Here is a 26623-nt window from a genome sequence, read left to right on the forward strand (position 1 = left end):
AGGTACCTGGTATCACCAATTCCCAGGGCTTTCTGCGGTTTAGAGGCACAGGTAGGTTTTCTTGCCACTTAGTTTCCAGATTTCTCTGGCTGCTAAGTTGATGACCACCACTTATCCACTACCCTGTGGTCTCCTGTCCACTATGTATTTCCTCTCCTGTTCTCTTTTGCCCAGTTGGGTTTACACTTTTTGTATTCCTTTACTGATAGTCTAGTTGGGATTGAGGAGGGAATGAAAATCACCTTATGTATCCAACTGGCCATGTTAACTACAAGGCCACTGACTTCATTTCTTCATCTATGAAATAAAAGATTACAATGGTTACATTTTTTAGGTCTTTTCCCCTACTAAAGCTCTTTGCTCCTGCATATGGTTTAGATTTAATGTAATTCCCAGCTGATCACAGCTAGTTTTCCTATCACTTATCTCACGCTCAGAATAGTAGTGATTATTTTTGCTTTTGTTGTTTTGAATCTCTTTGAGCAAGAGACCTGCAGTGTAGCAAATTATATCTTGTGTACAAATTAGAGTAAACTGAAAAACACAGGTGACTTTTGTTCCCACCTGCATCACAAAGGCCTTTTCAATACACCTGATTGATTGTAAAGGGAATTCCACAGGCAGATGTGAGCTACTGAGATGCTGCTGATTGTAATTTGGGTGCTGTAAGATTTATCATGCTGTGCTATTTGGCAAGCAAGTAGGAAGCCTTTAAACTTTCTGCTCTTTCAAAAAAAAATCCTAAAAGAAGATGATACAAAAATTTAAAATGGAAAGAAGTTTCCTTTCTATGGAGATTCACAGAGAATGTTCTGATAAGTCAATAAAAGTTCTGTTTTGTTTAAGATAGTTTAGGTCAGATTTTTGTCACTTGCATCTAGAAGAGTCTTTAATTTATCAAGGGCAGTGGAGATGAAAAGGGTGTTCTGTCTTTCTCTGTGGATCTCTACTACATGGCCTGACACTTTGCATTTCCAGCCTCAGTGTCTCTCACAGTTTGCTGTGGTCCCTAGCATTAATGACTAGCTCTTGTGTGTTCTAGCTTGGTATCCAGGAGAGAAATTTCTGCAAGATAATGAATATTTCTAAGAGGGTGGGTTGTATTGTATTTGAAATAAATAACAGCTTCCTAGAGTTTGGTGTAACCTATTGCATGTGGTTTCTGTTTGTTTCAGTGTCATGGCATCAGGAATGGCATCAGAACATCCTTCTGAAAAGTTCCAATTAAAATAGGAATCCTAAATAATCCAGGTAAGGAAGACATGGACAATTTTTATCTCTAATACTCCCAATAACTTTGGACACAAAATACAATGAAAGGTTTGTGGAAAAAGAGATTAATACATCAATATTGACAATTTTGGGTTAATCAGTGACCCAATCTTCAAAACATTCCTTTCATTTGGAATTAGTTTCCCAGTGAAAATTATTCTCATTGCATTCAGAATGACATTTTTTAAATGATAGTATATATGGCATATACTGTTGGTTGACTACCCAGTAGACACTCCTTCCTTTATCCTTGCTAAGAGAACTCCAATTATGTTCAGGCAAGGAGTGACCATGTTCTTCAGGGACTTTGGGTTCTTTTGGGACTCTGGTGTCCCAACTCCAAGAGCTGAATCCAGGTTAGTCTTAGGCAGTAGTGGCTATTCCATTTCCCTTGCATTGGTTTAGGACTGAGCAGGTAATGTTGTTTTGGCTAGTGAAATGTGAGCTAAAGTCTATGGAGTGGCTTCTGGGAAGGTTACCTTTGTTCCTGATGAAGGGCCCAGAGAAGGGCTTTGTTGTGTGGAGTGTGATGTTTCATGTGGCTCCAGCTATTCTGCAGTTATGAGAAGATGTTCTGAAGGACCTCACTGAGGATGGCAGAGTAGAAAGTTGTAAAGAACCTGGATATCGATAATGTTGCCAAGTTGGAAAATTGATTAGCCCTGGGACGACCTCATCCTTGAACTTTTTATTCTGTGAAATAATAATTTCTTTATCATTTAAACCACTTTGAGTTGGTTTTTCAGTTATTCATAGCCGAAGTAATCCTAACTGATATAATAATAAGTATATAGATTTAATGCTTTAATTCTTTTGGCTAAAGCTTTTGTTCTACACTTCTTCCATATGTGAGACAAGTATGATTAAAAAATAAAAATAGATAAAAGAATTGCAGATCTTAAAGAATTACAGAATGTTAGTACTGAACAGGATATTAGTAAATTATTCAAAACATTTGTTGAGATCACTAGATACTACATACAGAAGAGAATAAGACAGACACTGTCCATGTTCTTTTGGAACTTATAGTCTAGTGGGTCTTAGAGAGTATTTGGTCTAATCTCATTACACAGAAAGGGACAATTTTTATATCTCTCAGTGTTGGCATAATTCTTTTTGTCACTTAATAAAGGAGGCTAGTTCTTATTAGAGAAAAGACTATAAATTTGTGGTTCTTTTTGCTTTTAACATACAGCCAACTCTTTTGCTCCTCTGAGTAACTAAAGTTTGGGTCTAGAGCTGAGTTTGGATATAAGGGTTGGAGAGAACTGAATTTCTGTGTATAACAGAGTGAAAGAATTTGGAATTACTTGGATAATTGTGTGTGCGTGTGTGTGTGCGTGTGCGTGTGCGTGTGTGTGCGTGCATACTCACAGCAGCAGCAAGATGGTAAACGACTGGGTGCTGACTGGAGTAGGGAGCCCAGTGTGAAATCCCCTGTGTCATGGTGGCCAAAGGGACTTATAAGATGAGATGACTAATATGTAGTTTTAAGTTACTTGCTGTGTCATGCAGGAATGTAACTCTTTGGCAGTGACCTAGAAAACTTCAGCGAAAGTTTTGCTACACATCACAGGCTTTGTTCCCTTGTTGCTTGAGTGGGGAATCAGGGAGATGAAGGACTGACCTCCAGGCACAGAGCAGAGAACAAGAATTCAGCAGAGGCAGGAAATGAGAGAGAATTCAGCAGGGGTAGGAAAATGTACCTCATTCCCCCATCTTCCGCTCCTTGGGAATTTTGCAGGCATCTTGAAGAGGGCTCTGGACTTAATCACTGGATATGGAATGGGATCTGACTGCTTTAACTTACATCTTAAGGGACATCCGGATTAGAGCTGTACCCTGCTGGTGGCTGCAGGACTTATCATAATAGTAATTATTCAGTTACTGAGAATTGCTTCCCCCTGTAGACAATAAACTCCTTGAGGGCAGGGACCAGGTCTGTTTTATCAATAAGTTCATACTGGGTTGTGTGTAGCCCATAAAATAAGTATTCAATTAATATTTGTTAAACAGTTCCCTCCTGATAGGGAAATGAATATTATTTAAACGTTCATAGCCTTTCCCCTCCTCAGTTTGCTGAGGAGAAGCAGTTTCCACCTCCTCCTGCTTCCCCTTCCTTGTGTCTTACCAGGTGGGCTCCTGGGCCAGTCACTTACTGATTGTGGAAGAAGGTGGGAGAGGCCAGCCAGGTTTATACTGGAAATATCAGAGATCTACTGACAAGAGAAAAGTATTACCTACAGAAACAGGGAAGGGAGACAGAAGAAATCTTGTGGGAGTTTGAGAGATTTTGGAGAAGAGAGTTTCTGGGGGCAGGTGCAATGCATACAGATGCACGCACAAATAATATATTTATGTAGATAAAAAGTGACAGAAAAGCTGGTTTCAGTCAGTTTTGCTGTGTGTTGTGAGAGGGATCTCTTTGGAGAATTTTTAATAGATTTCCATATAGATAGAAATTTCTTCTTGGTTATTTTTGAGTATATTTCTTTGACTGAGATTCCAGGCTAAGGCTGACTTCTAGGTGAGAAAAGGCCATCCTTGCTTTATGTGGTTTACAACCTTGTGCAGTAAACTGAGTTTTACACTTTGGTATCCTCCACGGTGCTCCCAAGCACTCAATAGGGACACCAAGTATTTGTTGCACAGTATGGAAACAGTGATAACCTAAGGGATTTTATGCCACTCAATCTTACAGCTTCTAAAAATGGGCAGAATTAGGACCAAGGACTAAAATGAGGGCCATTCTTACATTTTGTTCCTTTCTTGAGTAGATTTAAAGAATGGTGTTACAAAATGCATTGTGAGAGAAGGACATTCCATTTTGGGACTCTTCTAGAAATATGCATGGGAGTCATTTAGACTAATCTTATTTTCCATTTGAGTTAATCTGTGGAAAGCAAGTCACTCCTTGTTACCAACCAGATCCTTCTAAGGATTTTAAAATATTCAGATTGGATTTTTTCCAAACCCCCAAGACTCACAGAAAAGGCACATACTAGGCCCCACTCTAAGTTATGAATCCCTGCTGGAACTCAGTTAAAACAAGGGCATTCCTCCTTGTTCAAAAACACATCCCTGTGGTCTCTGTTGCAGCTGAGTTAACTGGGTTTAATGTAAATGGAATCTTAGATTAAAAGTTTCATTTCTGAGAGGCTGTGTTTCATTCCCTGGCTAGGAGAGAAGACTCTTCTCTCAATCTGGTCATAGGTGGGGACTTCCTAAGAGAAGCAGGGGTCCTAGAGTTTGCAAATGTTGTATAGCTCAGTGAGGAGTTCAGGGGGGGGCCCTACTGTGTTCTTACAGAGCTGCCCAGACACTTTCAGAGGACCAGATGCTCCAGTCCATGAACAACACATGGTGGGCACCCCTATGAGAGGTCCAGTCCTCTTCCTTAGCTACCTGTTTCTATCTCCCTTACTCTTGCACTGCTAGGAGGCTAACATGAAACAATGTCTGCAGCCATGTTAAAGTAGAAGGAGGATGCAACTCTTTCTTTTTGCTCTTGAAGGTATTTTAAAAACCCTAGGCCTAATGCTACATGTCAGGAAGCACACACTCTGACATCTCTCACAAATACCGCTGGGAAGAGGTGTTATGCCCAACAGTGATCTGACAGGAGATGTGATCTCTTTGGAAGCTTCCAGACCCTGCTCTCCTCACAGGGCTGAGATGTTGAGTGTCAAGCAGATGAGCTTGACAGGTTATTCAGAAGAACAAAACCACAACAAACTGGCTGGAACCCTTGATGTCTGGGAGAAGTTCACTGCGTTTGCATCAGCCAGAGGCTGCCTGCCCACGTTCTTGTCTGCCTAAAAGGAAAGAAAGGAAGAACTCATGATTCCAAGTGAATGGCTTAATGCTAGAGGCTGCTTGGGAGTATGAGAAGCCCAGAAAAAACAAGGAACTAAAATGCATGGGTATGCGTTTGGAGAAGTGTTTATACTGCCCCAGCATGGAAAGTATCTGCTGCAAGCCTAATGATGTGGTTTGGGGTTGTGTCTTCAGTGTGAAGCTGTGACAAAGCTCATCACATGTGGTCTCCAGCCCGGGCACGCATGGGAATGTGGGGACTTGGGGTTATGGGCTTCCAGTAGGCAGCCAGGGTTTGCAGAGTGGGGAGTGGAATACTTAGACAAATGCCTATTGTCAGAGAGTCAGAAGTCCTATGAAGAATCTGAAGTTGTACAAACCAGACTCCTTTTTAAAACTTAAAAATATTCCATGCACGCTCACACACACACACACACGAGCACACCTCCCCCAGGGGCAGTGCGTCTTTAGTTATTTGCTTTCCTTCTACTCAAGAAGGGGAGAGAATACCATGTAGGTGGGATGAATCAAATGGGATTATTTTAAAATGCATCCCCCCTCCCCATTCTACAGTGGATTGAGGAGGATTATGTGCAGCTTTCATGAAATGTCTTATGCTTCTTTCTGGGAAAGGAACTGTAAATGTCATGTCATCGGTCTCTGCGATAACAGCTCACACAGGTACGGGCAGACCTGGCAAGGAGGGAAGAGTGTGGCCGGCCCATGCACCAGCAGTACCTGCAGTTAACGGAGACCAAGGCCCTGGCAGCCCAGTGCAGCCAGCGGATGGAGCGGTGAAGACAATTAGAGATGGAGAAGGGGTGGGGGATCTGGAGACGCTACGAACTGCCCTGTAGAGGGTGTGGCACAGCAGAAGCAGCAGCCCTCTCACTTCTTCAAGCCAAACCCCAGGTGCCTTGTATGCACTGGGTTAACAGAGCTTCTCAAACCTTGATGTGCAGGCGAGCCATGAAGTTTCCTGTTCGGTAGGTCAGGGGATAACGGCTTGAAATGCTACATTTCTAAGAAGCTCCCGGGTGATGCTGATGCCTCTGGCCCAGGCACCATGCTCTGATTAGCGAAGTTTTAAGGGAATCTCAGGTCATAGGTGTGGTCTCAGGTAGCACAGATTCAGTAGGAAGGAGAATCAAATTATGTACAAAGATATACAAATGCATTCAACTTTAACCTCATTAGTGTTAGGAGGAAATTATCCAGGTAACTCCTAATCTTTTGGATTTGGAATGCCTTGTATGATGGAAAAAACCACTTTCTATAGCTGACAGCTTAGGTGGGGCTGTTCAGGTCTGTGTTAAGATGGCTTAGCAATTCTTGAGCACACACGAGCTGAGGGAAGCAGCATGCTGAGCGGCAGCGGGAGGTGAGCTTGGCATGCACACTGGCCAAGGATGACCTATAAAGTGTATAGTCCACGCTTTCATAGTTGGGTTTTGCAATGGCTACTTCTCTGGTTGAGCTAGAGAAGGGAAGTTAGCAAAGGGCTCTTAAGGTTCCCTGCACTACCCCTGCCACCTCCAGCCTTCTCCTAGTTTCCCAAAAGGAAGGAAATCGAGTAAGTGGGAAGAAATGGAAAATGACAAGAGAATGGAAGTCAAGAGATTGTTTGGGTTTCTATTTTTATTTTTCATTTTTGGAAGGAGAGAAAAATAAACTGCCTAAGATGAATCAAGGAGAAAAACATTAAAAAACAAACAAACAAAAAAGAGATGAGTGATGAAGAGAGGAAGGAAATTTCCTTGGTAGATAAAACAGATTTGCCAAATATATTACATTCATTAAGATTTTCTCTGCTTATAATGTGTGCTTTTCGGAGGCTTTTCTTAGCATTAACGGACGCTCTGGGAGAGGAGAAAGTTGGCAGAGAGAAGCCTAGCAAATATATAAATAAGCTTTGGAGCTTTCAGAAGTTTCATTTCCCACAATAGAACGTTCTCCAGGCTAGGCAAACTTTTTCCTACTTAAACAAATGCTTTGAAAGACAAAGATTTCATATTGTCAGTGGAACATTCAGACTAATAATTGCCTCTGTTCTCTCTGCCTTGAAGTCTCAAAAGCCTGCAGATTTATGATTCACTTTTGGCAATAAGCTCCTTCAAATAAATATTACTTTCCCAGGCTGCAAATTGAGTTTCTGAAACACACAGAGATCAACTTCACTAAGATTAAGAACTAAGTTTTCTTGGTGTGTATGTATATATGATTAAAAAACACCGTGTTTGCTTTTTTCCCCTCTTCTTTGGGAAAATTGATTACAAAACTTTACTTTTAGAAATCGTTGTTTTTAGTAGTTGATTTACTGCCAGTGAGATTTTGTAGAACCTTTTGTTGGGGAGCAGGGAGTGGAGATAGGAAGGGGATGGAAGGCAGTTTGACCTTAGGGTTGTGGACTCAGAAATTTTATACAACCTAAGGTTGAGGATTTAAACCAGTTTACTTTGTAGTTGGCACAAGATAATTCCAAGTCTTAAAGCAAACAAAAAAAATACAGGTGAGGATAGATGTTAAGAAATACACTGAGGGCAGTAGACCCCAAGTGTTGGAACTGAGACACTTTCAGAGCAACCAGCCATCTATCGAGGCTGTTGGATTGTTAGTGCCAACTCAGTGAATGTTACTGGGTTCCTTCAGTATGCCCGTAGGGGCACCAAGGGAGATGAGACGTGGTGTTGATACCCACATAAATACTTCTAAGTTGAGGATAAGACAGAGGAAAACAATAAGCTGCAGGAGTGCAAAAGATGCCCAGCCTGGGGTGTGGGGGAGGATGTCACATCCCCAAAGTCCGGCCTCACTTTGGGCTATGACAGTCACCTAGGTCCTTGTCCACATGCATTAAGCAGGTAGAAGGCAACCAGGCCTCTTTCAATAGGCCTATGACACCATTTCCCTTGGCCTGATTCCACGACACTGCTCCAATTCTGTCTGGATTCCACTCTGTTCCTGCCTCGGTTTGAGTTCTGTGTGGGAATTCCTGCCTTAATGATCCTTTATGGAAAACTTAATAAGTGCCAGGCATCATGGTGCTATTTTTTATTTATTATTTTCCTGACACAGCTATTATTGCCTCATTATAGATGAGGAAACAGGTTTACAAAATTTAACTAACTTGCTTAAGGTCACAGAAACTAATAGGAGCTAGAACATGGATTTCTATTCAAGTCTGACTACAAAGCCTATAATTTCAACCATTATTATGTAACAACAACAGCAGCAGTGGCAGCCGTTAACATTTGTTAAACACTTAACTATGTGCTAGGCACATAGTTCCTATTATTATTTCATTTAATCCTCACATGAATCTTAGGAGGGTATCAGTGTTACTATTCCCATTTTGCAAATGAGGGAACTGAGGCTCATCTGTGACTAACTTGTCAAAGGTCACACAGTTGGTAAGGGATGGAACCTAGATCCAAGCTCAGGTAGGCTCCTGGCTCCAGAGCCTGCAGCCTTAACCACTATGCCCTACCACCTATATGCCAAGATCGTACATTGGTTTGTGCCCTTCTTTAGGTTCTGGACACAGACTGTGGCTCTCCTGCTTGGACTTCTCAACTTGCCTGCTTGCTTTGGGATGCCATACCTGTCATCATGTCCACTCTTTTAGTCTAAGTGTGCCTTTCTGTTTCTTCTCTGTTCCCTAAAGTTTTACTGAGCACCTATGGGGCCCAGGCACTGTACTGGGCAATTGGGTGGTGCAGATCAATACCCAGAGTACTTATTTAGAGGAATAATGGACCCTGTTCTGAAGCTAGTTAAAATCCAGTGAGGAGGCAGATTAGTCAGCACAGTATTGCAGTACCAAGTAACAAGTGGTGTGAGAGAGGAAAGCATGACTGCTCAGGTAGCCTCAAAGAGGAATCTAGCTCTGGGTGAGGCAAGAACACAGAAAGGGCATTATTTAAGAATTATCTTCATAAAGCAGGAATTCACAAGACAAAGGAGGGAGGGGAAAATAGATCTTACTTTAAGTCCTTTTTTTTTTTTTTTTTAACCTTCTCACATATAGGGTTGGAAAAGTTGGAGGCTTGTTTGTACTTCAGGAATCAACCATGCATAAAAGACTGCATCATAATAATAACTGGCATTTGTGAAGAACCTTCAAGAGGCCAGGCAAATTTCTGAATCCTTACATGCATTATCTAGTCTAATCCTCACACTATGACATAGATGTTATTATTGCTCCTAGGTTCCACATAAGATTCACGGGTGCCTGGGGAAGGTGAAAGATTCCTTTTGCATCCAGTTTGTTTTGGTTTCATGAAAGAGATGGAGACATTTCTAAAACATTGTCTATAGACCACCTACATCTGACCAACTAGGGGGCTTGTTCAAAATGGAGGTGCCAGGCCCAGAACTACAAAATCAGAGTCCCTTCTCCATGCTCTGCCGGTGCAGAAGATAGCTGAGAACACTGGACCGTCCCCTAGCTGGTGTGCACTGAACATGTGGGACAAGTTTGTTCCCTGTAGAACATCTTTGTAATCTCATTGGTCATGTATTAAAAGAACCGTGAGTTCAAGAGGGGCTGCTATTTACCCAGGATATGGAATTTCCACTCCCCTTTAGGCTTCCGTTTACGGATATGTTCCAAGAAGATATTATGTTTTTTGCAGCCCTACTTTTCAGAAAATGAGGCCGTCCCTTTCAAAAGATGCTAAGGGTATGTTGATCTTTTAATAAGAAAGCCGGCTCATGGGATGCTCTGTTAGTGATTTTCTTCTTCAGCTCACGCCTGGCGCTGGTGACTGTGGCGTCACCTGGCGCTGGAACGTTCTAACATGAAGGGTACTTTTCCCTCATTCCCCTCTCCTATGGGGGGCAGATCACAGAGTAAAGACTATAGGTGAGAAGAAAGTGTAGTTCTCCAGTGGTGGAGACCAGTAGTGTGCCTCTCAAACATAAGAGTGTGCCTCTCAGTTTCTTTTGTCCTACGGGTCCCCGAGATTAAGGACTTTGGGACCATATGGCAGCAAAGTTGGGCTAAATGAATGTACAGTTCAACGATATTAAGTACCTTAACATTGTTACCACAGTAATTAAAAAATAAGTTTAAAAAATGGGCTAAATGAATATCTCCATTTTCTCTTAGTTCATGGTAGCTGAGCCGTTGACAATGCCAAACCTTTACAATTATGAACCTTCAGCGCAAGTGGAGAGTTGGGATGTGGTACAAAGGCACAAGGGATTAACAAAAGATTGTAAAATTCTCTGCGTCTCTCCCCCTTTTCCAAAGCACCATGTGGAAACAGGTGCATGAGATGGGCTCTTTGATGACTATTTTAAGTGCAGTTTTCACCACTGTATTCAGGTTTCCAATAACCATTTACAGAAGAACAGGGTCTTAATTCCTAACAGGTTTGCATGTATTCAAAGACTGACTTTGAATCTAATTTATACAGGTTGAAGAAATTTGGAGGAACATAGAAATGTGGTGCCAAATGTAAGAATATGTTTTATTTGTTAATGTTCATCCATCTGTTTAGTACTGACTATAAGACCACGAGATAAACAATAATAGACGAGCAAGATAGGGCCTTGTATTCACAATCATTCTGTCTAGCACATGGTCAAATAAGCATAATTTATTTTGCAGGATGGTTGTCAGGTTAAATACTGTACCTACTTCGGGAGGACCTCAAAAAGTATAGGTGGGCAGTTTGCTGTCGGGGCTAGAGAGAGACAGAATAATGGAAGAGAAACTGTTTTGCAATGATAAAGAATTCATTCTACAACCACTTATTTAATGGGTATCTATTGTGTACCAGTAGACTGTACTAAAACTTGAAATAATGTGTTGAACAAGATGGGCATAGTTTCAATTGTATTGGAACGTACAATCCTCAAGAGAGAGGAAATGAACCCAAGGACTGTAATAACGTTTGATAACTGCTATGGTGGAAAAAATACTATTGCTGTATAACAAACCACCCCCAAATTTAGTGACTTAAAATAGCAATCATTTGTCATTTCTCAGGTATCTTCAGGTTGGCTACCTAGGCTAAACAGCTCTGCAGATCTATTTTTGGACTTGGTCATATGTCCGTGGGTCACCTGGGGAACAGCTGACCTGGTCTGGGCTTTGTTGATGAAGTTTTCCTTGGTGGCTCTGCTCTATATATCCCTCATCCTCCTCCTGGGATAAGTAGGCTAGTCCAAGTATGTTCTTCTCATGCTACAGCAGAATCAAAGTAGGCAAGCGGAAACATATGAGACCTCTTAAAGCATTATGATCAGAACTGGCACACTTACTTCTGCCTCAATCTCTTGGTCAAATAAAGTCATATAGCTGAACTCAAATTTAATGAGTGGGAAAATATTCTCTTATCCGTTAGTGGGAGAAACTGAAAAGTCACAGGACAAATTTTGTGAATACAGTAAAAAGTGAAGAACTGGGGAGAGTGATGCAACCTTTCTACATAGAGCATGACACCTAATGAGACCAAAAGGATGAGTAGGATTTATTCAGATGTAAGGGAGTGGGTGGGATAGTCAGAGGAGGACGTGTTCTAGGCAGAAGAAACAACAAGTGGGCAGTTCTAGAGTCATGGTGAGTCTGAGGAACTGAAAGAAGGCAAGTGTGGATGGATAGAAGAAAACGGTGGAAAGAGATGAGCAGGGTGAGATCAGATTAGGAAGAGCCTTATCTCCATGTTAATAACTGACTTTGAAGTTTCTCTTAAGGGCATTCAGAGCCATGAGAGGTTTTGATACTATGGTCATTACTTGCAAGTCATCATGAACCTCGTGGTCTAGATTTAAGGGAGAATGTCCTCGCTCCAGTTTGTAATTGCATAAGCAAAAAAGTGCACCTTCCTCAATATTTTGATCAGAGTTTCACATTATTTGTTCAATGTATTCCCATTCCCTTGGGCCCTCTGATTAATGTCTTTGCAGTCTCACTTTGACCTTTAGTAATTAGTGCAAATATTTTAAGTTCAGCATATTAATTCTTCTCACAGGAAAAGCATTTTCTTTGAGAATCACCCATAAATCATTAAAAAAATTAATTGGCCAGTGAGAGAAGAAGCCATTTTCCAGCAAATATTGGCAGTCTATCCCATTATGGGCTAAAGCTCTAGATGTTGGAAACAGTGTCTGACCTGCTCAGACATTTGACGCATTCAGAGCAAAGAAATATCTTTCTTCTTTTGTCATTCTTCTGGGTCTATAATTCTTTAAAGTATTTTAAGGAGGCATCATGGCAGAGCTAGATGAACCAGATTTTACTCCCAGCTCTGCCACTGACTGCTTGGGTGACCTTGGACAACTTACTTATTCTCACTGGGCTTCAGTGTTTTTGTCCATAAAGATGGGTGTAAATGCTCCTTCAGAACCTTTCCAGCTCTAAAATTCTCTGCATTTTTTGATTATGGTCTGAATATCATGGTAATTCCACAAATGGAGATTCGTAGTTTTCACTTTCAGAAACTGCTTGAAGTACTTTTGCCATTGTACACAATTAAGAGTTGGTAAGGGCTTCCCTGGTGGCGCAGTGGTTGAGAGTCCGCCTGCCGATGCAGGGGACACGGGTTCGTGCCCTGGTCCGGGAAGATCCCGCATGCCGCGGAGCGGCTGGGCCCGTGAGCCATGGCTGCTGAGCCTGCGCGTCCGGAGCCTGTACTCCGCAACGGGAGAGGCCACAGCAGTGAGAGGCCCGTGTACCGCAAAAAAAAAAAAGAGTTGGTAAGATTCTTAAGGATGAGGCAGAAAGAAGTCAGGAAAAGGATGTCTACATGCACGTAGGCAATAAATGAATTTGTTATGAGTTAAGACCTCTGCCAAGAGGCACTGGTGAGAATTGCAGTGGCTGCTTGATCACCTGTGTGCCAGAGTAAGGGCAGTATTATAAATGAGCTGTGAGCTAGAATTACACTAAGGATCTTGTGGTTCTTATTTATTTGTTTTTTTGTTTTACTTTTTTGTATGTATCTTGTACCGTAACTCTTGAGATTCACAGCTATACAATTATACCTGAATATTTTCTAGATCCAGTGACTTTTTGAATAACAAGGGAAGTACGGCACCTTCAGCCAAGAGCCATGAGTCAAGTTCATGCCTTACCATGAGTCAAGTTCAATTTCAGGAATTTAAATTTACATTGAGGCTGAACTTATTTGGTTTCCTGGACAGAAGCTGTATCAGGTAGTCTCTTGGCTCAGTATTTGATGTGTTTGTAATTGTTATTTACTTACCATCTCTTAAGCATAAGAATTTTCTCAGAACAGAGCGTGAAAGGGAAGCAGAGCTCACTTCTCTGTTGTCTTTCCAACTTCCCCAGCACACTGATCGGGCATCTACAACTCAAATAGTTAGAATTTCCCAGAGCAACACAAGCACTCAATCCCAAAGATAAATCTCAAGCATTCTAAAGGTATCCCAGCACTTTAGAAGCCAATTTAGTGATTTCCCAGGGAAGGGTTTGTCTGCTGGTGATTATAGAAATAAATCTGCACTTCATTTTTAGCCCAGTGGCCCATTACAGCTCGCTTCAGAGTCTAAGCTCCCAAGAATAACGAGAGTCATTTTATGGGAGGGAGAGATTATAAATCACCGACTTTGTCAGTTCCGTGTTTCCCTCCAGCGTTCTTTTCTCTGCGAGTTGTGCAGACAGCTGCCCCTGAGACCACCCCAGTGAGAAGCTTCACCTGTTCTTTGTTTGCTTTTGACTGAGGCCTCAAGTTGGCCCTGGCCGCGTCCCAGGGCCACCTGTTAGTCCTAAATGGAGAAGTGATTGAGAAAATATTCATTTTTAAAGCATACATAACTTCAGAAGGTTTGACTCTTGTTTTCTAAGTTTTACTCCTAAACTTACCAAAACAGATAATTGTATCAGAATGCAAACCTCAGGCAAGCAAGAGGTTAAACAAACTCTATGCTGAGTCTGCAGAACCCTGACCAAGAGGAGTATGTCCAAGTGTCTGTTCACGAGACACCACCCAGAGAGGTATATTGGACCATTCGGGATCTGGGAAATGCTCATTAAAGGGCATGGCTTATCTGGGTCTATTGTTTCCAACATGTAAAAAAGAGAAAAATTGAATATCTACTCCCATTTTATCTCCTTTTGGTGTAAGTTTAAATAATCTACAATATATAAAGTCCTATATGTATAGAACTTAGTTATACATATGGTGTGTGCTTTAAATTTTTTTTATACCCATAGGGTGCATGATCAGAAAAATAACTAATTAGTGCTGCGTCATCTTTCTTAGTGAAAACTAGTTAACAAGATTCACTCTTAATGCATCGCCTCATTTTAGCCATCTGTCTTATTTCTGTAGTCCTAAATATCATAGTACCAGCCAAACTGAAAAGCTTTGAGGGATAGAAGGAAGGTGTGAGGGAGGGAAGCTGAGAGAGTGGGAAGAAGAGACAGGGAGAGGTGAAGAGGTGATGGACCCTAAGTTCCCTTTCAGTCTCAAGGTTTGGTCACCTCAGGTTGTATCTCCTTTTGTTAGCCATCACTAAGTGCAGGTGCTGAAGGGCTGAAATGGCTGAAAGATATTTCATGCTCCTTAAAAAGCTATAGGCAGGGTTAAGTTACAAACTACTGTTAGCCTCTGAAAAATTGAAAGTTGGCTGCATAAAGTAAGGTGAGGATGGCAATTATTAATAATCACTTAATACAGGCAGATGCTAAAGTGATAAACACATCAATTGGACTGGCTTAAAAACAGTTCACAGTCCCATTCATCAACCCGAACAATTCTCCCCACTGTGGCTGGCCATGAGCTGGGGGTGGGTCAGCTGCGGAGGGCAATCTCCTCCTGGATTTACTGAAATATAAACAAAGTAAACATTTTCCATCTCAATTTATCTTAGCATATCAGAGAGGCATAATGAGTTGAAATTATTATTATTACTTTTTTGGTTCCTCTCTTCTGCTGTTGATTTACATACCAAACAAATTATACTGGGTGTTGAGAGGTGAAATTAGCATTCTGTGGTTACCAATAGGAGGCAGATGTTGGATCATTCATTTTAAAGATCTGACTGGTGCTGAAATGAACATGTATTAATATGGCAAGAATAGGGGATAAGTGTATTATACCATTGGGACGGCATGACAATTCATTTATCACCATTTATGAACTATGGGTGCATACACTGTCACAAATGAAGATGGATGTATTATCTCTTGAGGTCCCCTGACACACAGAAGTAATGTGTGTGGGCATATGTGATTTTAATATATATTAACTTGCAAATAACTCTGTGATGCATGCAAGCCATTGCATGTGACAGGAGAGAGTACTTATTAGTCAGTACACAGCTTAGATTGAAGAGACCCAGCAGGAATTAGGTGGTGACTGATCAAGGCTATGCTTATCAACCTGTTAACTTCATTCTTCTTTTAAAAATTTTAGGGCTTTCTATTCAGATAAGAAAACTAAAATTAAGAAATACTATGTTCAATGTAAAACAATGCCTTGTGAGCCAAAAAACCTGTGTTGTGATCCTAGCCCTAGAAATGACCCACTCTTATTGGTTTTTGTAACTGTGCTGGAAGAGCAAGATGATCTTGACTGAGAGGAATAGCAGAGAGAGGCTGTTCCCTTTATTTCAGCGATACTGTCTCTGATCTATTTGAGGACTTGGTCATTTGGACAAGTACATACTCATAATTTGGGATTCCCACACAGAACAAAGCCTTATTGATACAGCAGTCTACAAGGAGGCTACTTCCATGCTTTTAGCCATTCTGGGTCTCTGAGCAATGACTGTAAGGTATAGATAAGGTCCCCTTACTTTAACTTCTCTGTTGATTCCTGGAAGCGTCTTGAACTGGGAACTTTCAGGAGAAGACAAAAAGACTAACTAAGGATGACTAAGCTACATTCAATAATGGGAATGATTGCATAGCCTAATGTGTGTGATGTGTTATGATAATAGAATTATTAATTAAAATAATACCTTTTAATAATAAAAATATTGAGCACTCACTGTGTTCTAGGTCCTCTGGTAAGCACTTGGTCCTTTTATCTCATGTAAACCACAGTCATCCTGTGAGGAAGCTAAAATTATTATTCTTATTTTATAGATGAAGGGTTATAGAGATAAACTCTATACTTGGCAAGGTATCATAGCAGAGGCAAGGTTCTGACTCAGAGTGTCTCTGCCTCCAGAACAGAGGTCATTCTTATGGCTACCTCTGTCCTGCTCATAAAGGGCTAGCAATAACCCTGAACTTGTGTGGCTGAGCAAACAGTCCTAAGGCTGGTCTGATGATAGAAGATGCTATCTTCTATCATCCCATGCAGCCCGTGCTGCTCAGGGGACCTCTTGCTACAGAAAATTTGTTGATCCATCTTGGTCTCATCTTTGTTTATATGCTTTCCTGACATGCAGCCTTGGGGGGCCACCAGGCTTGTTAGCTGAGGAGTGGTTGACAGTGTTTTGTGCTGTGGTATCTCTGAGGGACCTACAACCAGCTCTGGAGAGCATCTTCTTTCTCTGAGTGATGTCTCTGTAGGAGGTTCCTGGCATCTTTGCCAGGCTGTGGCTGTTCCTACCTAGAATCTGAACTGAAAATGGACTTTACCATTATTGTAAATGCCCTTCTCCCCCAGAATAATCGGACTATAGTTCAAGGTCCTTCTTGTTTAATCACTCATATACAATATCATGTAGATTTCACTTATATCATGACTGTATTTTATGTTTTTATATTTATTAGGTAGATGTTTATCTTTTTTATGTCTATAAAACATAAAAAGTTGTGGTTATGGAGGCTATTTCCCAAACAAAAAACCAGGGTGTTACCTGGCCTTGTTTAAAAGTGAAGCAGAATATCTGAAATTAAGACTACCCAGAAAATTCAGATTATAAGAAAAGGGGCACTGGACTTGGGATTGGATCTGGTTTCCAATCCTAGTTGTATCACTAGCTCACTCTGTGATCTTGGTTGAGTCACTTAATGTCCCTGGGCTGTATTTTTTCTTCTGTAAAATGTGGATAATACATGCTTGAACTACTCCCTCTGGGTTGTGGTGGCTCAGCTGGGAAGGTGTAGTAAGTCACAAATATATCAACTGTTTATTGAGTATCTTTTTTTTGTGCTGAATGCTATGCTAGACTCTGGAGATATAAAGATGGGTAAGATACTTTCCTATTTTGTGATCTCATGGATGTCTCCAGTTCATCTTCACAAGAAGCTTGCAGTCTCAGGCACATGAAATCATATATCATGGAAAACCACTTTGTGAACTCTAAAGCTCTCAATCAAGACAATCTGTGAAGAAAGGGTTCTGTGGTCAAGTAAGCTTGGGAAGTGCAAGCTTATCCTTGGAGATGCACAATGCAAATCCTTGGAAGTTTATCCTTGGGAATTCACGATGAACATTAGATATTAAAAGCTCTGATAAATTATACAGCAAAGACACCTGTTGAACTCAGTTTAACCTAGTCTATTCCAGGGTTTAGGAAACACTTTATTGTTTATCACCTGCTAGCACCTGGAGTAACACTGCATTTGAGAAACTCTCCTTTAGTGAATAAAGAGTGGCTCTTTAGTTGTCCCTATGGGGGACACAGCACAGGATACCCTGAGCACAATTCCATTATTACACTCATCCATTGGCTTGGATTGCTCACTTACATGTCTTTGTCCTTGACTAATCCATTCGCTTCTCAAATAGTGTCCATGCCACCAGGACTTTAGTGGAAGGAGTGTCCCTGGCCATTAGTAGGTACTCAACAAATGCTTGTTGAATGAGTATATGAAATTTTACATTCACACTATGCAAATGTGAGTGATTTGCCTGAAATTATAAGATCTCAGAAGGCGCAGTGGTTGAGAGTCCGCCTGCCGATGCAGGGGACACGGGTTCGTGCCCCGGTCCGGGACGATCCCAAGTGCTGCGGAGTGGCTGGGCCCGTGAGCCATGGCCACTGAGCCTGTGCGTCCGGAGCCTGTGCTCTGCAATGGGAGAGGCCACAGCAGTGAGAGGCCTGCATACTGCAAAAAAAAAAAAAAAAAAAGAAAGAAAGAAAAGAAAAAAAAAAGGATTAAATTTCTCTAATCTGCTTTGTACAATGTTCAGTTTAACTGATTTCTGTGACCTTAATTGCTTTTTTAAATTATAAGGATAGAGGTTTAAAATTTTGTCTTAATTTGGAAATAGGACAAAACAATTATTTTCTGTATTTAAAAATTGTTAATTAAGCTCTGATATTTAAAACTAACTTACCAAAGGAGAGAAAAAGGCACTATGCCTTTGAGAGCCCCAAATGGATACAGCTAAGAAGTAATATAGATTTGCCCTGGAAATAGGAGCATGAGGTTATGAAAAGATTGTAACCAGTAGATTAAGCATTTATTGGAATGGAAGTCAGGCTAGATGAATGAGCTTTTTGGTGTCAGTATATTTCTGATAGGGGACCACTGACATAGAAGAGAAGGGCACAGGGGCTCCATGTTGCTTGAGTTTTAGTTTTAGCCAGGGAGTGAAGATAGAGGTGTTGGTACTGCTGGAATAGTTGTGAGGTAAAATGAAACACTAAGTATAGTAACTTGAGTGATAAAGGCTTTCCACACTTAGAGGCCAGCTACCAGTAAGTCTCTTCTCTAGGGCTCTCAGTGGAGCCAGCAGGTAGAAATGGCAGGGCTATGGCTTCCCTCTTATGTTCCATCAGTGAGGAAATAGAGTACAATAAACCCAGATTGAGTGAAAGAACAATTGAGCACAGCTGGAGTAGTAGAAGTTAGTGTTTAGAAAGTTTTCTTTTTACTCTTAAAAAATAGTTCTTATCCTTATATTTTCAGAGTAAAATTTTTAGAGACTATTGACTAATAAAAAAGATGATAATAAAAGTAATTACAAGCCCATTAGTCAAAGAGAGTATTGATTACCATTTTGAGTACATTTTCTTGGTAACTGTTTTGCATATATTTACATATGCACATATAACCCATACTCCTTTAATAGCCCCATTTTTATACTTATATAAGCCAATTTATGAATCTTTCCATGTTTATCTGGATAGCTTTATGACAACATAGCTAATGACAGCATGGGTGTCTATTTCATGTATGTATCATAATTTATTTAATTTATTTCTATTATTGGATATCTAGGTTATTTTCAATTTTTACTACTATAAACATCACTGGAATGGACTTCCTTCTACCTAAATCCTTGTCCATGTCCATAATTATATCCTTTGGACTAATTCCAGGATGTAGAATTGTTCATTCAAAGATAATGATGTTTATACATGTTGCCAAATTGACCTACAGAAGTGTTGAACCAAGTTTTATTACTTCTTCCTAAAAAAAAAGTCACTACTGTTTATCATTGAAAACATTCACCAGTATGATAGACAAAAGTGGTATTTCCTTGTCTTAATTTGCATTTGTTGATTATTATTGAGGTTGATATTTAAGTGTTTAAAAATGATTTTTAAAATGTCTGTTGGTCTTAGAGGAAATGCTTTCAGTTTTTCACCACTGAGAATGATGTTGGCTGTGGGTTTGTCATGTATGGCTTTTATTATTTTCAGGTAGGTTCCCTCTATGCCCACTGGAGAGTTTTTATCATAAATGGGTGGTGAATTTTGTCAAAGGCCTTTTCTGCATCAATTGAGGTTATCATATGGTTTTTATTTTTTTAGCCTTTCACAGTGTTTTATTACACAATCACATGAGACTTTTCATGATAAAAAAATGGTATTGAAATACTGACTATGTTAAAATTTACTAGTTGTTGAATATATCCCCAAAGTTTTCCTAATATTGTATCATATGGTTTTTTTTTTTAACATCTTTATTGGAGTATAATTGCTTTACAGTGGTGTGTTAGTTTCTGCTTTACAACAAAATGAATCAGCTATACATATACATATGTTCCCGTATCTCTTCCCTCTTGCGTCTCCCTCCCTCTCACCCTCCCTATCCCACCCCTCCAGGCAGTCACAAAGCACCGAGCTGATCTCCCTGTGCTATGCGGCTGTTTCCCACTAGCTATCTACCTTACGTTTGGTAGTGTATATATGTCCATGCCTCTCTCTCGCTTTTATCATATGGTTTTTATCCTTCAATTTGTTAATATGGTGTATCATATTGATTGATTTGCATACATTGAAGAATCCTTGCATTCCTGGGATAAATCCCACTTGATCATGGTGTATGATCTTTTTAATGTGCTGTTGGATTCTCTTTGCTAGTGTTCTGTTGAGGATTTTTGCATCTATGTTTATCAGTGATACAAGCCTGTAATTTTCTTTTTTTTGTGTGTGACATCTTTGTCTGGTTTTGGTATCAGGGTGATGGTGGCCTTGTAGAATGAGTTTGGGAGTGGACATGGAAGCAACCTAAATGTCCATTGACAGATGAATGGATAAAGAAGATGTGGCACATATATACAGTGGAATATTACTCAGCCATGAAAAGGAACAAAACTGAGTTATTTGTAATGAGATGGATGGACCTAGAGTCTGTCATACAGAGTGAAGTAAGTCAGAAAGATAAAAACAAATTCCGTATGCTAATGCACATATATGGACTCTAAAAAATGGTACTGATGAACCTAGTGGCAGGGCAGGAATAAAGATGCAGATGTAGAGAATGGCCTTGAGGACATGGGGGAAGGGAGGGGAAGCTGAGATGAAGTGAGAGAGTAGCCTTGACATATAAACACTACCAAATGTAAAATAGATGGCTAGTGGGAAGCTGCTGCATAGCACAGGGAGATCAGCTCAATGCTTTGTGATGACCTAGAGGGGTGGGATAGGGAGAGGGGGAGGGAGGTTCAAGAGGGAGAGAGGATATGGGGACATACATAGGCGTGTAGCTGATGCACTTTGTTGTACAGCAGAAACTAACACAACATTGGAAAGCAATTATATGCCAATAAAGATAAAAAAAAGTAATGAAGTAAATAATAAAAGTGTTTATTGGCCATTTGTATTTCTCTCAATTGATTTTGTGTCCTTTGCCATTTTTCTATTGGAGTGTTCATCGTTTTATTGATTTGTAGGAACGCTTTATATATTATCATTGTCACATTATAAGTAACCTCTTAATTCTTTAAAAGCTCTTTTGTTCTTAATTAACATAATTATAATAGGAAGAGTGACCATGTAGTTCTAGTTTTTTCTCCTTCAGTTTTTCATGCTGTTGACAGAAACCTGAGTGTCTGGCTTGGTAAGGAAGCAGCCTCAGTTGCTTTATTGCAGCTCCAATTAGCAGAAAGCTTAGAATCTTCAGAGGTTACTGCTGGTGATTAGATGGTATGCTCTTCTGAATTACCAAATCATTTAACCTTATCTGAGGGCAGTGTTTTCAGTGTATCGAATTCTTCCTTTGTTCATATTTTCAGATAAGGACAAGTTTCAGAGTTTAGATTATCTTTAGGAACTGACAAGTTGTCTTCTTTCAGAATAAAGGCCAGGATAAACATAAACTTTTAAATTTGGTGGTTTGGCTGATTCCACTCAATATGAACTCTTGCCAGAAGTAAGAATAATTTACTGGTTCTCCCAATGTTGAATTTGTAAAAAAAATTAGTCAATCAGTTCCAACACTGTAATTCAAGAACCCAGTTTTCCACAGGTATTTTGTTTTCAGTATTTTGACACTCATAAACATTATGCCAATGTATTTTACCCAACTTTCCCACATTTCCCCCTGGCATTTTAAAGCATTTTAAAGCAAACCTCTGACACCATTTTATTTCACTTGTAAAAACTTTAGTATGCATCTCTAACTGCTTAGAATCTTTTAAAACATCACCAGCTAATATTATCATACTGAACACAAATAATAATTTTGTATCATCTATTTCTCAGTTAACGTTAAATTTCTTCTTTCTCAAAGATGTTGTTTTACATTTGATTGTTCAACTCAGAATCAAAAAAGGTCTACCCATTGTATTTGACTGTTATGTCTCTTAAGGCCCTTCTATTCTAAAGCAGCTCTCCTCCCTGCTTTATTTTCACACTATTGATTTGTTGGAGAAACTGGGTCATTTGTCTTTAAAATGTCCCAATTTTTGGATTTTGCATTTTTTCAAAACGACTTCCTCTATTCCTTATAGTTAGAACTAGAGGGTTGATTAGATTCAGGTTCAGTCATCATTCCTAGGCAACACTATTTCATAGGCGATGGGTGTACTTCCCATTGCATTACATCATGAGGTACCTCAGGTCTGATTGTCCCATCTTTAATGATGTTTTGATTGATTAGTGAGTTCAGATGTTGTCAACATAGTCTCTCCTTCAAGTTCCGCACCAACATTTCACCTAATAGTTTTGGCATTCATTGATATATGTTGTTTAGATCCATCATTTCATTAAGAGTTGAAAAGTGGTGATTTTTAATCCTATTATTTCTTCTGCAGTTATTATCTGGAATTGTTTTTTAAAAACATTTTTATCAGCAATTTGGTTATATAGAAATACAATTCATGCAGGAAAGGCAAGACATGTGCTTCATTCTTTCCTGTTATTTGTTAAATTTCAGTAATGAGTTGGTGGCCTTAGCAACTCCTGATAGAGGTCAATGAGGTTTTTTTTTTTTTTCAGTATCATTATGAACTCATGGACTTTTCTATTTTTGATGTATTTGAATCCATGTCATAATTACTCTTTTTCAGGTTCAAATTGTCCCATCTTAGGCCAGAGAGCCCTTTGATTTGACTCTTGTATCCTTTAGACATGACCCCATTAGCCTTTGATATTATATAAATATATATGTATTTTTAAACATTTTATTGACGTATAGTTGATTTACAATGTTGTGTTAATTTCTGCTGTACAGCAATGTGACTCAGTTATACATACATATATATATATATATATATTCTTTTTCATATTCTTTTCCATTACGGTTTATCACAGGATATTGAATATAGTTCCCTGTGCTATACAGTAGGACCTTGTTGTTTATACATTCTCTATATAATAGTTTGCATCTGCTAATCCCAAACTCCCAATCCTTCCCTCCTCCACCCGCCTCCCCCTTGGCAACCACAGGTCTGTTCTCTATGTCTGTTTCTGTTTCATAGATGTGTTCATTTGTGTCATATTTTAGATTCCACATATGTGATATCATATGATATTTGTCTTTCTTTCTCTGACTTCACTTAGTATGATAATCTCTAGGTCCATCCATGTTGCGGCAAATGACATTATTTCATTCTTTTTAATGGCTGAGTAGTATTCCATTGTGTGTGTGTGTGTGTGTGTGTGTGTGTGTGTGTGTGTGTGTGTGTGTGTATACACATATACCACATCTTTATCCATTCATCTGTCGATGGACATTTAGGTTGTTTCCATGTCTTGGCTACTGTGAATAGTGCTTCTATGAACATAGGGGTTCATGTATCTTTTTGAATTATAGTTATGTCTGCGTATATGCCCAGGAGTGGGATTACTGGATATCCTATATATTTTTAATACAACAGCCTCACTCCACCTAGCCAACACTCCCATGTACAAGAATTGAAGTTTCTCTACCTCACTGAGTCTGGACTCTTTGGAAGACATGTTAAGCGTCACTTTCTTTAGGGTTTAATTCTTCTCAGACTCAAATGTTACACTGAAAAATAAATTCAGGTACCAAGGAGGCACTCAGTCAATGTGTATCATTATATTAAATTCTGGTTTGTAGAGCCACATGTTTCATATGCTAATGTAAACGATGTGTGGACCCAGGGTAATTTAGCTCATTTCCATGAACATCTCTAAGCCCACACATATCGTTGTATCTTTATAAAGGAGCTTAAACACACACCTATCAAGCTTAAAAATATCTTTGTACAATTGTTTCTGTCATTTGGTCTATTAGCATTCTCCTCACAGTGCTTCGCTTATATAAATTTAACAAGATGAAAGGTTGATGCTGAGAGAAGTCTTTGGACAGATTTGTTACCTTAGCAATCTTGCCCCAGACTTCCATGGCCCTGACCCAGCTACAAAGTCCTTCACTGGCTAGCGAGACACTCTTAATGACAGCTGGATGGAACTTAGGTCTGATGATAAAATGACTTGTAATCTGGACAGTAACCTTTGGAGGAATATTATCTTTATCAGATTTCCAAAAGAATCCAAATACCAAACATAGTTCCACTGATAACTATATTCATAAGGCCATATCATGCTTAAATACTTCTGGGAAAGCATTAATAACAGGAAATTAAGTGTTACAGAATAATTGCTAACCTTGCTGCATAAAGTAGAAGCTGGCTGCCCAGTGATTTTGTGTTGGTAGAAGTCATGAGATGCCACTGTCCTGCATAATTGTAAAATTGTTTGTATAAAGGAAATATTGTCACTGCCTTATTAGTTCCAACATTCAATCATGTTGGGGAAATCTGAATGCTTTTCTGAGGTTCAAATTACACATATAAATTTGTTGGCTAGGTGGTTTCAATTGTGAAAAAAATATCAGTTTTTACCTGAGCAAAGACCTTAGATTATCATAAGAATGTTCTTACAGCTGCTACTTCTAGAAAGTTCTGTATGAATAAAATCACAACTAATTAATTGCTAATTTAGTTACTCACCATCTATTGAGTACTTTGAGTTTTAAATCCATTCATAACCCACAGATATTTCCCTGGCACACGCCCAGATGATCATAGCACTTGTTTACAGCTGGTATCCATTCTGATTAGTCAGTGTCCATGCTGTGTCATTAACAAAAGTTTGAAAATGGGTTATTTACACAATCAAACATTGGATTCAAGATTGAGCTTTATTTCTAAGATACTTAGGTACTTTTGCCCTGACTCAACAAATCTTATTTTGTAACTGAACCAAAGATCCATCATTTAAAAAAGGATCTAGAAATGTAGGGAGACTTTTGTAGCCCTAGTGCAAAATAAGGAAACATTTTTACATATCTAGAGAAGAAATTGTAGATATAATAGGCTTTGGCTTCTTTTCAGTGTATGTTAAGGAAGCTATGTGCTTAGGAGAGTTTAGGTGTTTTAGGTTTTTATCAATCATTCAAATTAGATCCTGTTATGTACTGTTCAAGTTAGATCCTGTTATGGACTGAATGTTTGTGTCCCCCTAGTATTCATAGGTTGAAGCCCTAACCCCCAGTGTGATGGTGTTAGGAGGTGGGGCCTTTGGAAGGTGATTAGGTTTAGATGAGATCATGAGGGTGGAACCCCTGTGATAGGATTAGCACCCCTATAGAAGAGGAAGAGACAGCAGAGCTTCTCTCTCCATCATGTGAATTTACAGTGAGAAATTAGCCAGGAAGAGGGCCCTCCCCAAGAACTGAATTTGCTGGCACCTTGAACTTGTACTTCCCAGCCTGTGGTACTGTGGGAAATAAATGTCTGTTGTTTAGGTTATCCAGTCTATGGTATTTTGTTATAGCAGCCCAAGCTGACTGAGATCCTGAAAGTTAACATATCTGGAGCTGATTAGCTTAGGTCAGTACCCTCTCTCCATCAAAAGTAATTCCACTGCATTACTTACTTTTGGTTAAGCACACATTTGTGAAGCCCTTGCAAGTGCCACTGTGCTAGGAACTTGGTTTCTGTAATAAGTCAGAGACCTTATCCTGGCAGAAAACCTGATCCAACAGAAAAGATGAGTACATAAACACAGCAAAGATGAATAATAATATTAAGATACAAAGTTTTATTAAGAGTTGAAACAAGAAAAAGATGGAAATTCCACTTTTATTTTTTACAAAACTGTCAGAGGAAGTATTGTGTCTTACGTTGAGCAGTATCCATGGAATAAAGGCAAAAATAATATATTTCTTTAAATGTTTATTGGTGTCTAGAAGAACTGTCATATATAGCTTTTCTTAAAAGATGTGAATCACATAATTTACTCATATTTCACGTTTCTTTTGGGTGTCAGGAAGCCCAGAGATAAAAACTCAAAGCTCAATCTTGGGATCGCAGTTAAGAAATCCAGCCCAAGCATTTATCTGCACCAATTGCAGGATCCATGTGTCATCCTTGGAATTGCCCTTTCTGGTCGTCATTTTGGGCTACTATAACCGAATACCATAGACTGGGAGGCTTAAACAGCAAACATTTATTTCTCATAGTTCTGCAGGCTAGAAGTCTGAGAACAGGGTGCCAACAGGGTCAGCTTCTTGGTGAAAATCCTCTTCCTGGTTGATAGGTGGCTGCTTTCTTGATGTATCCTCACATGGAGGAGAGAGAGCTCTAGTCTTTTTCTTCTTCCAAGGGCGCAAATTCCATTATCAGGGTTTTACCCTCATGACCTCATCTAAACCTAATTACCTCCCAAAGGCTCTACCTTCTAATACTATACTGTTGGTGGTTAAGCTTTCAATATATGAATTTGGGGGGGCAGGGACACAAACATCCAGTCCATAATACCCTTCCCCATCCAGAAGGAGGTTCAGAAATCCAAGGTCTTTAAAAATTAGTGATCCTGCTCCTCTGGGTACCTTCCTGGGTCTCAAGAAATTTCCCTAATTTCTTACCAGGCTGCCTTCACCTTCTCTTCTTTCTTCCTGCCAACCTGTCCATATCTGCCCAGGAGATTTAAAGCATTCTCCCGTATGTAGCAGGTA

General features: G+C 39.7%; 1 long non-coding RNA gene across 1 annotated transcript in view; it reads left to right on the forward strand.

Annotated features, from left to right (window-relative positions):
• The window catches only part of LOC109552922 (uncharacterized), a 617019-nt gene that overhangs the window by 207387 nt on the left and 383009 nt on the right, over positions 1 to 26623 (forward strand). Inside the window, exon 5 of the long non-coding RNA XR_012324243.1 lies at positions 1176 to 1251. This is a non-coding gene — a long non-coding RNA (uncharacterized lncRNA). The remainder of the gene's footprint in view (positions 1 to 1175; positions 1252 to 26623) is intronic.

The sequence above is a fragment of the Tursiops truncatus genome, chromosome 11 (assembly GCF_011762595.2).
Source record: "Tursiops truncatus isolate mTurTru1 chromosome 11, mTurTru1.mat.Y, whole genome shotgun sequence".
Classification (NCBI taxonomy): domain Eukaryota; kingdom Metazoa; phylum Chordata; class Mammalia; order Artiodactyla; family Delphinidae; genus Tursiops; species Tursiops truncatus.